Genomic DNA, 18,389 nt, shown 5'->3' with positions numbered 1-18,389 from the left:
AGATGGTAGTGTCATGATGGCAGAGTTAGAGAGTGGCGTCCTGTAGGGCTGTGGGCTGTCTGTGAAATGGCTACTCATTTCAGAACTATCTGAGCCAATTCTTTGAGCCTCAAGGTCACGACCAAGGGGCACAGCCCAACAGTTGGGTTCACATTCATTCTAGCAACATTCTTTCCTACTCAGACACTGCTGCTGACTCACTCCCATTCAAATGGCCAGCAAGAGTCAGGTTGTAACCTATGTTCTTTGTGAATATCTTTATAATTTGGGGTCTCTGTCTATCATGACTAGCCCCTGTAGGGGTGAATTCTATGCTTGTAAAGAATTGCTTATACTGTAGAATTTTCATCAACCTGGTTGGTTTGGCCAAGGAGACATTTCAACCCACTCCATCCCTGTCAGGTCCTGCAAGTTTCAGGGCACATGTTCTTAGCCTTAGTTTTGAGGAGTCTGGAAATCCCCCAAAAGTGCACATACACACAACAATTGTGAACGTATATGCCTCTTTCTAGGGAGAGCATCTAAAGCTTTCATAAAATTGTTACAGAAGTCTGAGATTCAACATTTAGTAAGAGTCACTATTGTAGATGAAGGAAATAGTCTGAAGCATCCCTGGATCTCTTTTAACTAGATTTCCCATTTTGAATTTTAGATTGAACTTGATCAGAGGTCAGCAACATAGGCAAGCTTCAAAGTCAGATAAACCCTTGATTCTGGCTTAGACCCTGACTCTACATTTCCTGACTATATGAGCTTAGACATATCCCTTCTCTAAGCCTCACATCCTTATTTAGACAATGGATAAAATGGGAAAAATGTCACCTACCTTGTTATGTGATTGTGAGTGTTGAATGAGAATATATATAAAGCTTGAGATATACCTGGTGCTGGTTTACTGTTCAATGAACAGTAGCTAGTACTGGTAGGAGTCACATGGAACTCATGTCCCTAGAGCATGTGGGATGATGCCCAATGCCATGTGTCTTCTACCTTTCTATGTTTTAAATTTTTCTCCTTCCTTTGTCTAATCACTGAGTCATTAGCTGCCATTTCACATTCTTCATAAGCATCAACATGTTTTACCCACCACTCTCAAGAGATGCCACATTCCTATCCTTTAACTCACCTCTTATGGGCAAAAGAGTGATAGTAACTGGCATTACACTCTTGAAATCTCATTTTACAAATGTTATTTTCTTTTAAAATAAAAATATCATGTTTTAGTAATTTTAAAAATTCTTCAAAAGGCATATATATGTATATTTTAGCTAGGGACAGTTTTTCTTACCTTTATTTGCAATAACCTGCTTCATTTCCTAACATGTAGTAAGTACTAGTAGATATTTGCTTAATGAATGGAAAAGAAAACCCTAACAAGCTAAAAATAAGGGATGTATGCATGAGAACATTGGTTATTTTACGTCATTCTCTTGTCCATTCTTATTCCCCATTCTTTTCTCTAAAGACCACCACAAACATGACTTACCTTGGAAATTATGAAAACAGAATTGTCGCTCTTTTGAGAATCGATATTTTCGTAGCAAGTGTACAATCATCCTAAATGGGGAACCCCATTTTTTTAGACTAGAGATGACAGTTTTTTGAGATTGTCCAAAAAAATTTTGAAGAGAGAATGCACTAAGAGTAAAAAAGCTATGTTTATGAAAATATCATGAAAGCTAAATGTGATGCACTGGAAAAACTTGACACCAGATTTCACTGTAAACCCATGAGATCTATATCTTAACTATATCGATAAATACTATTCAAGGGAATGTAAAAATTCCTTCCATATGTGCATTTCTGTTGGTCTAGCTCATTGCCTAATCCACAAAAGTTACTTAATAAATATCTGTTGGATGGATAGATTTATATTATATTTTTATTATAATATAAATAACATGTTATTTATATTTATATTATGCTGATAAGGAAGATGCTATCATCCTTCATGTAATATCTTTATGAACATAATATTTCTGAAGCTCAGCTGACTGAGAAACCATTAAAAGAAAGTGCTTTGTACATCTGTTTTCTATGACAAATAGGAATTGGAGACACTATGGGTGGAACGCTTTTGAGAGAGCCTTTATGAGTGTGTGTGAATTGCCATTAGTTTGTTAGCAGTTGAGTTTTGCAGTTACACCCATTCAGATAGAACAGTACTTTAGGAGCCCACAACAATCTTGTGAGTGTGCACCCTTCCCTCTTTCTCTCAATCTTATCGTTCATAAAAGAAATAACAAGCAAAATCAGAATGGCATTGGCCTGCCTGACTTAGGGCTGAGACCAAGTAAGGGCAGCAGCATGTTCTGCAAGAAGTCTCGAGAGCCTCTTGTCCCTGTAGGAAGACTCACCTGAGAAGAAGTTAGGGCAAAGATAGCTGTGTGGCTAGGATAGCTGTCTACAGCAGCCAGCGTCTTCGTGAGGAATAATTGAACCTGGGGCGCTGACGTCCAGAAGCACGTGGTCATATGGGAGAACCATAGAAATAGGGAGGTCACAAGAGCAAAAGAGAATGAAACAAAGAAATTATGCCCCAAAGAAACAGTGTGTTTCTTCTTTCCTTTATTGCTACTCAGAGCCCTGTATTCACTTTTGATTACTGAGTACTGTATCTCAGGTATGTTTCCCATGTCACCACTCAGGCTCCTCTTTAATCCTCCTTATCGTCTACATCTATATAAGCAAACATGTGGCATTGGCCTTACCTTGTATTTCTATTAGGGAATGAGAAAAAGTAATCGACATTTATTGGGCATCTATAGGTGCCAGGTACTTCTACTTACTCTCCAATTCAACATGTTTTAGATGAGAAAAATTGAGTATAAGGAATTGAAGTAACTTATCCAGAGGTACCAGCTAAGGGATGGGACTGGATTTGAGACCGTTGGCTGTCAGCCTCTGCATTGCTACATGGAACTCCTCAAGACAGATAGGAAATCCTGAGAAACTGAATAAAAGGACATGCTTGGTGATAAGGAGTATTCTCTTTGAAGATTTATTTTCTTGCTTTCTTGCATTCCTTTTCTATACAGACCAACACAGAGACCTTCATTTGTATATCTACATAAGTGAGCTTACAGGCTTTGCCATCTTTCCTGTTCACACAACAGCAAAGGTTCCATTTCACAGATGTGGAGATCAGGGTCTATGACTGCGCTTCTGGTACTGGACAGGCCAGGATGGTCATGGGAGGTGAAAAAGTAGGATAGGAATGGATTTACAAGTGCCAGATCAAAGAGTCGTATGTGGCTAAACAAATACTGGAGCACCTTGGTTTTCCTCTTACCCATCTTGATGCTCAAAGTAATTGCACTTGAGCTTGAACTAATTCTAAGTCAAAATTGTAACTCATTTCTGGATCCCTTTTTTCAGTAGCTTGATTTAGTGTGTAAGTGTCTGTGCTTTTATCTTGATAATTTCTCTAATACTTTTCTTCCTCATCCTCTATCCCTGCCACTCTTCCCTACTGAGCTTGAATCCCAGCTACAGAATAGTGTATTGAATGCCAGGTGCAAGTCAACAGATATCTCTGTGAAAACCAAGAGAAACAAAAGCTTAGCACTTCCCAGTACTTGTTACAACATACCGACACAGCTCATGTGTTGGTGCCAAGGTCAAGGAGGTCTGCCCACACTTGAGCTCAGGCATTTGAGTCTGTCAAATGAGTCAGTGAAACAGGAATGCAGGGGTTTCTTGGCTGGATGCATGTCAATATCACTGTGCATAAAGACGTCTGTTTGCTATACCAGTGTTTGCCATCACATTAAACCATCAGTTTAAAGAGTGACTAATGTCCTGAGTACATTTGTCTTTATAAGAAGTTCCTTGCTGCAGAGGCAAATGAATTTTGTTGAATATTCTTTAATGTCCTCTTTCCTTTCCTTGTCTCTCCCCGATCATCCACTGTCTCCTTCAGGCCTCCCCTGTACCTCTACAAGAGGTAGTGTCTTCTCTCTTTGCCCATTGGCAATCTAGCACACATGCAATTACTTATGCACCATCTGTCTTCCCCACTAGAGTGGACATTCCACGCAGACTTGTTTTCCCACTAATATATATATATATATATATATATATACACATATAAAAAAAAATATATATATATATATAAAATTCATCTGCAAGTCACTAGGGCCAAGTACAATGGCTGGCACAAACTAGGCATTCAATAAATATGTGTTGAATGAAAGCAGGATAGAATGAATAGAAAAGCACATTAGTTTATTTTGCTGCATGTTTGGCTTCACTGAAACATTTACTTTTTTTCTTTTGAGTATCGTTCATTCCTACTGCCTCTCTGCTCTCCTCCGTCAGTATTTATTGAGAGTCTTTGATGTGTCAGGCACTGCACTATATGCCAGCATGATTGAGACATGGTCCCTACTCCCTTGGAAAATCCAGAGTGGCTTGTACTGATCGTATTGGTTCTGAGTCAGGCAGCCATACTTGTAAATCACTAACCACTGTGGGCGGAGCCTTGGAGTGGCTGTTTGTGGGAGGATGCAGATAAGGAAGACATTGTTCCAATCTTAGGACTCTCACAACTCATAGGGTAGTGAAGAAATAAATACATGAAATATGTAGGATAACATATGCCTAGCAATAGCAAATAGTGGAGTCTAGTAGAAATGGCTGGGTGTCTTGTAGAAGTAAAACAATGAATTTTTCCCCCTGATATGAAATCTCCCTGATACTTTTAGCTAGTACATAATTTATATAACAAGTTTTTTTTCTGTACTACTTTGTGCTTGACACTATGCTAGAGCTGGGTACATGGCGGTGAAGAAGAAAGATGTGAAATTCAACTCCAGGAAGGGGCAGGCCAAGACACAAGTGTCTGACTCATACCTGAAAATGAGAGCGAGTATGAGTGAGCAGAAGTGAGAGTAAGAGAGAGGAAGGTAAGGGATGGGGAGAGTAAGAAAGACAGAGACCAATCTGAGGGCTCTCGGTCAGTCCTCTGCTTCTAGGTCCAAAGAATTCCAGAGAGAGTGACTTTAAATTCAGGAATTTTAACTTTCTATCTTAGAAATTTTTTTCAAGAAATAGCTTGATATTGTTGAGGTGAGTTTGGTAGAAATATGAGAGATGTCTAAATAACTCCAGCAATCTAGGTTATTGGAGAATAACTTATTTCCAGGTGACTTGGTTAACTTGGACTTAAGATGTCCAATGAATTTTCAGATTTAGCCCCTCCATCTCTACTATCCATACATTATGAAACTTAAAAAAAATTTTTTTTAAGTGCGTTCCCATCTTTACAATGGTTGGAAGCATTAGACCTTGTGGTCATTTACTGCATATTTATTTGGTGCTTACTCTGTGCCACGCAGTGTCTTAGGCCCTAGGAATTCATCAGCCCCAAATCATTGGCCACGGGCTGGAGTCAATAATCTTGATTTTCCTTATATAAGATATATTTCAAGGTGCCTCTGAGAGGGTCTTTAGACTCCATTTTTTGACAAAAGGACACATCATGCATGTGTGTGATTTGGTTTTAATCATTAAAGGGAATAGGGAGCAGAACTGAATAACACAGAAACTCTAAAATTAAAACAATTTGAGAATTGCCAAAAACATGACCCTCCTAAATAGTCCTAAGTCACCACTTTATCAGGCTCCATGAGGAAGACAAGACAGGCTCAAAGGACAATTATCTGCCATACAATTGTAGGAAGAAGAGTGTTTTCTTTTAAATATTGACCTAATGCTTAATATGCCTTGGGCACAAGGCTAGGCACTTTTACATGGATTATTTCATTCAATTCTCCCAATAACCTTGTGAAATAGATCTTATTGTTATTTCCATTTTATAGATAAGGAATCAGGGCTCTGAGTGACTAAGGAAGTCACCCAGGACAATACACCTAATAAATAGAGTGGAGAACTCCTAAATAAAGTTTCATTAACTGCAAAGACCTTGCCTTAGGTTGAAATCTCTTTCAGAATATTCTTATTAAGACTTAGAGCCATTTCTTAGTGACTCTAAGAAACTCTCTTCTATCTGAAAACTAAAGGAGGGGTTAATTTGGTTTAGGATTTTGTCTTCTAAAATCTTTAGGATTTGTTGGAAGATACTATCACTTGCCATGTCTTGGCCTGCTATGCATAGAACATGCTAGAGAGTCCCTCTTCAACTCAACCATCTGTGCTCTTGGCTTTTAATGTCCACGAAAATGACTGGACACATTCTTCTTATTCTATTTGTACTTGAGACCAGAGAGAGACATTCTATTGGCCTTCTGCAGTAACCTTTCTTAACGTTATTTTCAGTATCTGTTCCAAGGTCTTCATATCACCTTCCCTTTTGTGTGTGTGTATGTGTTTGTGTGTGTGTATTTTTTATATTATTTCTTATAGTAATTATATTATGTTAATTTATTGTAATTATAATACAAATATATTAAAATATAAAAATTTTATTTTAATTATTAAGAACCAATGTTCAAGAAATATCCTTACTAATTGGTTCTAGCAATTAAAGAATATAAATAGCAAGAGCCAATAACAAGCAGCTTCTGAATTTGAAAAGTATCCAGATGACAGCCCAGGGACCCAGAGACAGCTCAAACCAGATTTGAATAGTCCATCTTCTATGGCTTATGCACAGGCCTACCTAAAGGCAGGGAATTGGAATAGTCATGGGCATAGGATTTCACAACTTAAAGGAGCATTTGAGATCCAACCCCTACAATGTAGAGAAGGAACTGAATCCTGGAAAGGTTAGTGATTTGCCCAAAGTCAAACAGGAAGGCAGAACAGGATCTAAAGCAGTGATTCTCAAACTTTTGTCTATTGATAAAAAGGAGATTGTTACAACACAGATTCCTGAATCACAACCCCAGAAAAGCTGATTCAGATCGGGGGTGGAGCCCAGGAGTCTGTATGATTAATAAGCCTCCTGGCTGATTTGGCAGCTGGTGGTCTTTAAGAAACACTAATCTGGAATCTCGGCCTCATGGCTCTTAGTCCAACTTCTTCCCAAAGGACTATGCTGCCTCCCTACATTAGAAAACATTCCAAACAATACATAAGAGTTTTTGTGATTCATGTTAGTGCTCTTACTTCCTGGCTCAACAATTAATTCCTGATTTCATCATTCATTGAGTAGTTTTCTTTCACTCAATCAATCAACCCCTGTGATGTGCCAGGCACTGTGCCAGGAGCTAGACATACAAAGATAAAAACACAGCTCCACCTCCAAGGAACCCAAGAGTGGTAGCTACCATTTCTTGAGCACTTTATTTATACATGCTTCATACAGTTTATCTCATTCACATATCTCATTCCTTACCTTTAGATAAGGCTGTACATAATAACAACATAATCTGGGAGTTTTACCTATGTAGAGAATCACACATATTCTCTGCAACTTTTTCTTCACACTTAATATGTCTTAGAAGTATTTCTTCGTCTGTTCTTTCTTTATAGATGTCTAGTCCTTATAATGGCTACAGAGTATTTCCCAATGTTGATGGACCATCATGTATTTAACCATTCCCTTATTGACAAGCATTAAATTGTTTATACTTTCTCCTATTACAAATAGTTCCATGATGGATTCCAAAGTGAATATTGTTGTCCTCACTTTATAGGTGAGGAGATAGAGGAAAGTTCATTACCTTGTCTAAGGTCTCACAATGGCAGAACTAGGATTCAAACAGAGGCCTGTCTGTCTCAAAGTTTACAAAGTTACTTTCTTTTCACCATTATGCCTTTTAATAATTGCAGTAGAATGGGGTAAGTGCTGGACTTAGGTAGGTACTATGGGATCACCAAAAACCAAGCTGCTGATAGAACTGCAGGGTCATCTGAGAAGTGCATTTGAGCAGAATCTAGGAGTCTTCTGGGCAGAGAGGGAGAAAGCCACTCTAGAAAGAGGTATAGGTTTAGTATAAACCAGTAAATCACACGTGTTGATCACATCCTGGAGGAAACCTGTAATACACACTTGTGGGGAGATTCATAGAGAGAAGGCATGATATTTGCACACCAGGATCTTACAGCATGATTTGTGCATGTGTGTGTGTATGTGAAAAATAACAGAGTAATAAGCTAGTGAGTACAGTATAAATAAATACCTACCTCTTTTGGTGCCTTTGGCAGAGCCCTGGCTCTGAGTGGGCCCTGGGGTCCTGTCTACGTGGCATGGCAAGGAAATTTGCCCTCCTAATAGCTCAGTTTCTTACTCTGAAATGAAGAAAGTACCATCTAGTCTCTGCCTACTTGACAGGGATGTTGCAAGGCTTCGGTAATTTCTGTAAATATTTTGAGCTCCTCTGAGGTGTGTGTTCTGTAAATAGGAGGTATTAATAGCAACCATCAGAACCAAAACAAAACTGAATTGGGCTGCAGTCATTTTCTGAGAAAGAAACACAAATGTCCACAAAGCATGAAGCTCACACTGGGTTTGACCCATCTTAATAGGCAGCCTGGGTCTCACGTCGGACATCGCGACAGCTCAGGCCCTGATCTCAAGTGGGAAAATCCGAGAGACTAGCTGGATTTTCCAACATTTAATTTCCCAGCTGATTACTGTGATTAAGAGCCCATCTGGCACAACCCATTTGTGAGGTATGTGTGTGCAGGGAAGTGGGACTCTAGTAAAGGCAGAGATCTAACAGAAAAAAAAAATGCACAGTGGAGCCAGCACTATTTTGGAGCCTTCCGCTAAAAAGTTTAAATAGGAATTTCATCGTATTAGCGTTAGCGAGGCCAATAGGCCATATATTGTAAGAAAGGCAGTTAGGGAGTCAGTTTCTCTTTCTCAGGGCTTTTATGTTCGCTTCGTGAGGATTCGGTGGTACCTTTGTCTGCCATGGGTCTAGAAGGGCAGTGAACATGCTAAGAAGAAAATCCAGCTCTGGGTTTCAGTAGCAACACACCGACCAACATCTCTATGCAAACCCATGGAAACCAAGCAGTGGCTGGGGAGACACACAATTACACTCTTGCACAGGGATGACAGTGATAATTTAGGGTGACGGGGTACCCTAGCTCGTGCACCCACTGCTCTTATCTCCCCAAAGAAAGCTGTGAGCAGGGGGTGGAGGAAGCCATGTGGTAGCTCTCATAGCTTCATGGCCCCTTGAGTGTAACTGCAGTTCCAAATCAATCCACTGGCAAGTTGATCTCATAAGCACTAATAAGACTTACAGATGTGCAGAAACCAAGGTTATGATGCTCAATTGAACTCCTGGATGGAATTGCTTGTAATTTTCTGTTACCCAGGGGATCCAATGTAAACCTGTTCCAGACAGAGTTTTATTGTATTTTATTTCTGAGCTCCAACCAGGCTTTCCCTTTGGAGGTCAAGCCTCCAAGTCTCCTTGAAAATTCCTACCTCAAAGGTAGAGGCTCATGACTCCTGTGGTCACCACTTCTGCTGGGGGCTCCAGGTCCACAAGGAAAACTCATCAGTGACTTGATCTTAATCCCTTGCTGCATGTGCACAGGTCACTGAAAAACATCTGGTGGCCCTGACCCTTCGTGTTCATTTGCCAAATGTATTGAAGTGGGGAGGAACTGGAGAACCCATCTGCAGTCGTCCGTGGTGATAGAGGGATGGACTAGGTAATGTCTGACTTCAGGAGGACCTGTGAGCCCTATCTATTTTACTCAGTTAAAAAAGGATTGATGGACCTCCCTTCAACGGTTAGAAGATCTCCACCTTTACAGGCTGTTATGCCAAGTTTCTTTGGGCCAAGGCTAGGACTGTATCCTCTATCTCATCTCAGAAATGTGAAAATAAAGTTGGCTTCTCCACAGGTAGGAATCAATACCTGATTGCCCTTTGGGAGATTCCTACCCTGTGTCTCGGGCAGGTGGATTTCACAGCCCATAATGTGGAGTTCAGCAGAGAAAGCTAGATCAATAGGAGTGAGAAAGTCTCTGATGTGGTCCCCTTAGGCTTCTGTTTCTGAAAAGGGACTTTTACTTTAATTACTTGGACCACACACTAAAGCTTTACCTTCTTGTAGGGGCAGAAGTCCATTAGCAAATCTATGAATTACAGTGAGACCTCAATTACAATGATGAAGCTTCCTCAGGGCCTAAGGATTTCTGCTGAACTCTGTGGCTGAGTGTCCTGAATAAAGAGCAAGTCTCCTGATTTTAGGTTCTGTTCAGCCAAAACTGAATAACCTCCTAGCAGGAGGGAGCTCAGCAAAGTCAATGAGATAGGATGGAAAGCATCCATATCTCACTACAGTGTCTTCTCCTTCCTTCTGCTTGCCCTCACCTAGCACCAGGAACCTTCCAAGCTTCCCAGGAGAAATGGTAATTCCAATCTGGACCAATTGCATTGCCAAGGGAGAGGTCTTTGTTATAAAATGTATCGTCTCACATAAAGGAGAACTAGATTAGGATTAATGGATTTGGCATACCTGCCTGCACAGAAATTGTTTTCTCATGATTTTTCTTGCCTTCAACAGAGATTTAGCTGTCAGTAGGTTTGTGTCTCTCAGTGATTGGAGGAAGAGGATGGAAATTGTTCTGCTATGTTTTTACCTTGCTCCAGTAACTTTAGAGTGTACTCTAAAGATGGTGTGAATAAAATATGTAAGACCTATTTCATGCAAGGTAAAAATCAACCTGAACTCCTTCTTTATTAGCTGGAATGTCCAGAAATAATATGAAAATAATAATACTTTCCAGGAATCCAAAAATTTATCACATAGAGGCTGCTGAACAGCTCATCCCCATCGTCATGAGGAAGACAAAGAAATGCTGATACAAGAGGAGTTTGGGGTCAGTCAGGAACGGCAAATACATAGCATGTGTTTCATCATCAACCTCCTTCCCCATGGCAGTGATAACTTACTAAATGCTCATAAAACTCTTTTCTACTGAGCTCAGACAGGATTTCAGAATCCTTCTCAGTTTGTACTCCAGACAGCCTCTACCAGTCAGTCAGAGTTGGCATAAAGGGCTTAATTTTTAAAAATAAAAATAAAAAAAGATGGCATCCCGAGTTCTTCATGGCGTAATAAAACTGTTTCAAGAAGGGATTTTTGAGCTATATCTGTGGCTTTTGCCAGCCTTTTCTGTTTACAAATTATTTAGATGGGACTTGAGACTCAACTTTCCACTTACTCCACCCATTCTTGTCTACCACCCCAAAAATATCACACCAAAAGAAATGGGAAATATGATCCTGCTTTTATGAGCCATCCATGAGGTGATGTCTGGTCCATATTAAATGTCAGAAATAAATTATTTATGTGAAATGAAAATACAGAGACGTGATTATATTATGGATATTAATCCTACCCAAGAATAGCAGCTTAACCACCTTGAATGTCCCCTGAGAGACACCAGTACTTTTTTAGTTATGCTTTAATAGCCACTTGCCTTGGGAATATTTAGAAAATATGTAAACATTTTACAGAGGGCACTTTGAGTTTGATGTTCTCTCTTTAAATCTTGAATTTATCCTCTTCTCAGTCCTATCCCATGCGTGAAAACAAATATAAATTCAGCGAACACTAACAATTACTTCAGGTAATGGATAGATGGACTTTTAGTCTGGGCCTAGATAGGCTAAAACCATTCTGCAGAATCAGGAGCCGGTGGCCTGTTACTTGTCACTCATGGTCAGAGTTACAGGAATGCACAGTTGGATTGGCTTGACTAGAACATGCTACTGGAGACCTTTCTCAACCTTAATTGACCCCTGACATCAATCTCCGATATGAGCATTTGGTTGCTTATTCTTTGGGGTCACCTAAGATGGCAGCTGCCAGAGGACATGTGGTCAGTGTTTCCTGTATTTTAGGATTATAGGTGATACAAAATGGCTGACTAACAAGGCAGAATGAAAGAAGGAGCACCATGAAATTCCTTCAGCCTGACCTAGGACTTTCTCACCGGTATGGGGAGGGGAGGGGGATCTCTTTTTTTTTTTTTTTGTGAGGGAGGTCAGCCCTGAGCTAACATCTGTGCTAATCCTCCTCTTTTTGCTGAGGAAGACCGGCCATCTATTGCCAATCTTCCTCCTTTTTTTCTTCCCCAAAGCCCCATTAGATAGTTGTATGTCATAGTTGTACATCCTTCTAGTTGCTGTATGTGGGACGCAGCCTCAACATGGCCAGAGAAGCGGTGCGTCGGTGCGCGCCCGGGATGGGAACCCAGGCCGCCAGTAGTGGAGTGCGTGCACTTAACCGCTAAGCCACCGGGCTGGCCCAGGGAGGGGGATCTTAATTCTGATGCTGCCATTGCAGTAATGTATGAGCTTAGGAAAGACACAACTTTCCTCCAGGTCAGCTCTCTGCAGCAATGTGGAGTAGTAATACCAACTGGACTTAGGGGATAATTACTGAATCATGTGTAAAGCATTTTGCAATCTGAAGCGTTAGCTCATAAAAGGTGGAGAGGCACAACATTCTGTTCCTTACCCTGTATATGGGGCATAAGCCTGAATTTCAGGGTGGAGTAAGGGAAGGTCAGTTTACAAAATGTAAAAGAGATGTGGTCTTTGACCTCAAGGCTAGAGTTGAGAGATTTGGATGGCAAGTATACACACACACACACACACACACGCATATGTACCCATACCCGTGTTAAAAATAGAAATTGTATTACTTTATACTTTGAGATGTGTCTGGGCAGCATTTTCATTTGCCAGCCACTATTATGGCTATTTTTTCTTTCTGCATCTCAAAGAACAGACTCTTTAAAGATTTTCCAGTATGATGTGAAAAACCATATTTTTTATCTGAAAGTTATCTGAATTGACTTTTTGTGCATCTGATGCAGTCTTTCTTCCAGGCTAGCGTAGCTACATTGATCATTTGTTTACTGGTATCTTGCCTTTTTCCACAAAGGATTGGCAGGATTGGAGGGAGGGCAGGTGGTGCTGTAATGAAAGGTATGTAATATGTTTTCTGTTCTTTTGGGAATTTGAGAAAACAGTAAGCCAGCTCATAAAGGAAAGCAGCTTTTGGAAAATCTAAATGGAAAAGAATCCTCCATTGCAGGACTAGTTGTTACATTGATCCTGTAAATTGGTTCTTCTTCTCTTTGATGATATAGATCATGCAGTGTCCTAGCAAATATGTCTTCACATTAGGGTGAGATAGTCCTCCCATTTCCAGCAGGCAGGATGAATAGGCCAAGGGGCAACTAGGCAGGATTTCCTGGGGTTTGGGCTACCGTAGCTTCCTAGACAAATGAAAAAATGCAGGTGTCACTCCTCTGCCCCCAGGCCAACCAGGTCACAGGGTAATTGCCCAGTTGCCTGCTGGGATAGGCCCACCCTGCTCTTCTCCCTCAAGGTTCATTTTTCATTTTGATTGAGTCATGATGGCTTAGTGCCAGAAAACATCTGAGGATGTGCCTTGTAGGGAAAAGGTCATTAAGAACTCCAATGATCTCCCCTTCCCTGAAATCCAGGGCTCAGTTTCATGGAGTCACGTGTAAAGGATGGGCAAGCAGGGCTGGGTGCAGGCTTATGTCTTTCTCTGTGAGCGGCAGGAGCGAAATCTCCATCTTGCTAGTTTAAGAGTTGCCTGACTGCCTTATTTCAACTGAGGCAGCACAGCTTGCTTTAGCTTTGAAGTGTGAAAGCCAAATAAAGGTTGGCAAAGGGAAGAGAGAGAAGCTGCATAGCCTTCTTGGAGCATGAAGAGACACACCCAGCCTATGCACTGAATGCAGCAACTTTTCCCATCCGGATCCTTACCAATCCCCCGTCCCATGACCACCTCTGAGAATTGTGACTAAAACAGCACAGGCTTGATTGGCTGCCCCTCACTGGAGCTTTTGTGTTGTGGCTGGTGGTCAGACATTGTGAATTTCTCTAATTTGGGAAGGAACCAAGCAGATGTTCACCCTCCAACTATCTTGGTGTGTGTCTTGCTAATCTGCCCCTGACAGTGAGGCAGGAACACACACAGACACATGCAAACATACAAATACAAACACACATACACACACACACACACAACGACCTGACTTTGGTTTGCCCCAGCACCCTGAGCAATGAGTTAGGCTGTTTATTGTCCTGCCCCCTCTATGTCCTGGGGAAGATTTTAGAAATTCTAATACAGGAGACTGAGAAAGGAAAATATTGGTTTCTACAGTACAAACATCTCTGTCCTGAAAGAAAATGTTAATTTTCCCCTAAATCAAATGTTGACATACATCAGCTGCCACTAAAGATGTGTCACTGCGGGAGAAGTTCTCTGCTCCGGAGCGTGGATATTGGGCTGGAGTCTCTCCTCCGAAACGCTAGCTGGTTTAGAAGCTAAACAGGTTTGGTTCAGAGGTTTTATGAATTGTTCCAGTTTGTTTTCAAAAAGCTGATCTCTGTGGGACGCCGTCCCGAGCAGGGGAGCAGGGGAACAGGGTTCCACTTTGTGGAATGCACTGTTTTCTGCCGAAGCTGGGCCCCTCCATCAGCATCTGCAATGATTTAGGCACTGCTTATCTCTGCCAGGGGATATAGGATTCTAATTGGAGATGTGGGAGGGGGGAAAATGGCTAGGGGCACAGAGAAAGGATGGAATCCACAGGCAAAGAGAAATTTCCAGCACTAGATGTTTTACCTGCCTTTTTCCCCACTGCCGCCAAAACATGGCAGTCTAAGTATTCTTTGTTCAACACCTATGTTTTAAAAATTCCAAATTAAGTTCCCCTACTCCCTCCCTCCAACTAGTCTCTCTCTCTCTCTCTCTCACACACACACACACACACACACACACACACACATCCTTTTAACTTGTTAAGTTTGAAAGATGATGATATATACAACCAATGTGCTTTGCCAGTCTGCACGGTGAAGGCCAAGATTAATGCAGAAGGTTGGTGCAACGGTGCCGCAGAGCAGCGTGATCAGAATACAAGATGGAGCAGAGGGGGAAAGGCCAAGAAATATGTCTGTGCTTGGAGTTTACACAAGTCTCCTTAGCAACTTGTCTGAATTTATTTTTCCCTTAATGTGTGTGGGTTTCTTCCAAACCCTGAGTGAAATGGGAGTTGAATTTTTAACTGACCACTGTTTCTCTGCTACGAGCGAATTGTTTCAGTTGGTTAGCGAGGCTTTCTCTCCCTTACCAGCTCCTTCCCACCCGAACCCCTCCCCCGTGTAGGTAGCTCTGATCCTTTGCATTGTGACTTTCTGGACTGTTGGTAGCTTTCCAGAAATTCACATCTCCGTGGGGGAATGATGGAGCCTGTTTCTGATGGCCACAGCTGTGCGGATTTCTGCTGCAGCGTCGCGGCTTCTAGTGCATGCTTTTGTGTGTGGCATATGTGTAAATGTGCCTGTTTATACGCCCGTGTGTTGTAAAATAGGGAGGAACAGCGCTCTCTTCCTCTTGACTATTTCTTTTCTTTTTCTGTCTTGCTCTTCTCCCTTTCTATCTCTCATCACCCCCTCAACACACACACACATACACACACACGGTCCTGTAATTCTAATTACAGAATATAAAGCTATTAGGAAAAAAACTGACTTTTAGGAATCTGGTGTGTTGGATTTTACGTGACCGGGCTTGCTTCAGGCCAGACAACCATAAATACTGCAGTGGTTTTACCTAAAATTGCTTTACCTTGAAATAACTCTAGGGGAGTAGAGTTGCTGCCTCATTGGAGCCGACGTTGAATATAAATCTTAATATTTTTCCTTCTTGCATCCTCCCCTTTGAGATTCAGGGGAAAAAAGAAACCTAGCCAAAAAACGTTAAGGTTTGATTTTGGCTCTTTTACAAACAGATGTTGCTTGTCATTTTGTTGTTGTTAAGCAGGCACCAGATTGGATCAAGTGGCAGTGTGTGTGCATGCGTGTGTGTGTGTGTCTGTGTGTGTGAAAGGGAGAGAAAGAGAAGAAAGAGGGAGGGTAGGGGAGAGAGAAAGGGGTTTGGGGGAGAGAGAAAAAGAGTTGGGGGTAGATAGAGGGCTGGAAGGCAAAAACAGATCAATTTGGGGAAAAGTTGAGAGCAAAAAGTAGGTAATATAGATTAATACCTTTATTCTTTCCAAACTTCAATTTGGCAGAGACTATATAAAATCATACTCTGTTTGGTAGTTTGTTGTTGTTCCAGAGAAAGAGGGAAATGTGGAACTTAGTAGATGTGGAGAGCCCTAGGTGAGAAAAGCCGGCCTCTCCTGGGCTGGAAGGCAGGGAGAGGGTTGGTAGGCTGTTCAGATACTCCCCTAAGCAACTCCGAACCTGGAGTAGGGTGAAGGTCTTTCTGTCTCAGCGGAACTTAGTTTCTTGCGTTTGATGGTTGCTTCTTTTTGTAAGTATCCTTGTGGAGGTTCCAGGCTGTTTTGTACTTTTCCCAAAATAAGAATCCCATTGTTATACAATCAAGGCTCTAAGGAAATACTGACTCTTTATGTATTGCATATCTCTTTTCTTGCGGGATCCCAGTGATTTAATCCTCAATTCTCTCCTAAGCCACCCTGTACCCTCACTTAATTCGTAGCTTTCTAATCTAATTGTGGTATAGTTTCTCAAGAGCAAAACGTAGGTTTGAATATCAAAGTGTTAATGTTGGCTGGTATGTAGGAAGCCTTGTTCATATAGGCTTCTAGGAAGCATATAGTTAATTTATATTAAAGAAATGAAAGACATCTAATTTTTAAAATATATATCTTATGTTTCCATATCAGAATCAGAGTCTTCTATTTTTTTAATTTTAATTCTTTTAAAAACCTTCCTGGCTTTATTAACAATATAGCTAGAAAGGAAGTTGTAGGCTGGCATCATTGTTTGCATTTTAGAAAGGAATGAAAATTGTCATCCTGAGCAAACTTCTTGCTTTCAAAAGTGAAAGTAGTCTCCTTAGCCAGCTGCTCACGAAACAACTTGTTACTGGCAGCCTCTTAGTCTTTTGTTTCATCGGGTTTGTCAAAAGCAAATTTGCCTCCAATTTCTCACTCTGAAATAGTTGATCTCTGTTATACATCTGTTGTAAGTGAACATTTAGTGGGTTTAAGATTGTTTTTAAATTATGGAAAAAAAGCCCACTACTCCGATAATCTGAGGGCATCTTTTGTTTTAGTCCAATCTGTCTTATTCTATCATGCCATTTTTCATGTCTTTGTTCTTTAGTCGACCTAGCCACGCTTTCATTTTTCATTTTACATAAAATATTTATTTTTTTAATACGGGGGTGTAGTGGTAGGAAGATTATAAATATCAATTTCTAATTTTCCCTTTGCCTGAGAGGAACACGAAAACCATGGCGTTGCTTTGCCAGTCTCCTCCCTCCTCTACTTCCTTCTGGTCAGTTTTTCCTGGGTAGAGAAGGATTAATTCTACCTAAGCTAGCTGGCTGTGGTGCTGGAAGCCTCTGCACTGTGTGCTGGAGAGACGATCCCGCCCTGGGGTCTGGTATCCTGGTGGCAGTGTCGCAGGTGGATAACGCGTGAGGTGATGCATGGCACCAGTGAATCACTCTTGGAGCAGCAATTGCTGGATGTGACTCTTTTGTTGAGGTGATTGGATCTTTCTACAAAAAGCAAGGGCTGCAGAGGGTGAAAGAAAAGACATCAGGAAAACTGGAAGACCACAGGAGACCAAAGATTAGCTGTCTCCCCTCTTCATGATGTCGGGGTGAATGCCAAAGGGTAGATTTGAGATTTCTTTCTCTCTTCGTTCCTTCTTTCTTTCTTTTTCTTTCTTTATTTCTCTCTCTCTCTCTTACTTTTTGTTTCATTCTCTTTCTTTTCTTTCTTTTTCTCTCTCTGTCTCTTGGTTTCTCTTTTTCTTTTTCTCCCTCTGTCTCTTTCTCTCTCTCTTTTTCTCTCTGTCTCCCTCTTTGCCTCTTTGTCTCCTTCCTTTCTCTCTCTTTCTTTCTTTACTTTATAAAAAGTTGCTCTATCCCCTCAGGACAAAGGAGGTCTGCTGAGATTCTGCACATCTTTAAAAAAGGAGGGTGGAGGGCAGGGAATCTTCCTGTTGGTGTCGTTCTGCTGACATCACCATGGATTTGGTGTTCAAGTCCACGGCCAGGCAAAACTCAAATACATTTTCCCTTTTGCAAGCAGCTGCACAGTGAGTTTGCCTTCCATTAGTAAAGGAACAATGAAGGAAAAGCAAACCCTGCGTCTAAAACATGGCCAATGAAAGAACGTTGGAATGGAAGCCAAGAATCCTGCTGTGGTGGAAGGGGGATAGACTCATGAATCCACCACAATCAGATATTTTGCTTCTTTTTAACAGCCCCAACAGCAGAGAGAAATAATCACTCCCGAATCATTTCAGAATCAAAAAGTTAAAACGATGTCTCAATGATGCTACATCGTGCCAGGTAACGATTGCCCAACTTGATTATACCTTAGCCATTCTTAATTATTGATAGCCTATCTCTTAATCATGTTTAGCAAATGAGTGGTTTGGTATAAAACATTGGAATTTGGGAGTATTCCGAGAC

General features: G+C 41.1%; 1 long non-coding RNA gene across 8 annotated transcripts in view; it reads left to right on the top strand.

Annotated features, from left to right (window-relative positions):
- LOC106801400 (uncharacterized) overlaps positions 1 to 18,389 on the top strand; it is a 124,869-nt gene that overhangs the window by 41,426 nt on the left and 65,054 nt on the right. For 5 of the 8 annotated variants that reach the window (XR_015552743.1, XR_015552742.1, XR_015552741.1 and 2 more), the window contains one exon: positions 18,179 to 18,266. The exons of the other annotated variants lie outside the window; for them this stretch is intronic. This is a non-coding gene — a long non-coding RNA (uncharacterized LOC106801400). The remainder of the gene's footprint in view (positions 1 to 18,178; positions 18,267 to 18,389) is intronic. 8 annotated transcript variants of the gene reach the window in all.

This window comes from Ceratotherium simum, chromosome 7, assembly GCF_057802395.1.
Source record: "Ceratotherium simum simum isolate JZ-2026a chromosome 7, ASM5780239v1, whole genome shotgun sequence".
Classification (NCBI taxonomy): Eukaryota; Metazoa; Chordata; class Mammalia; order Perissodactyla; family Rhinocerotidae; genus Ceratotherium; species Ceratotherium simum.
Note: the sequence above shows the minus strand (reverse complement) of the source record. Positions and strands in the feature narration are given on the sequence as shown.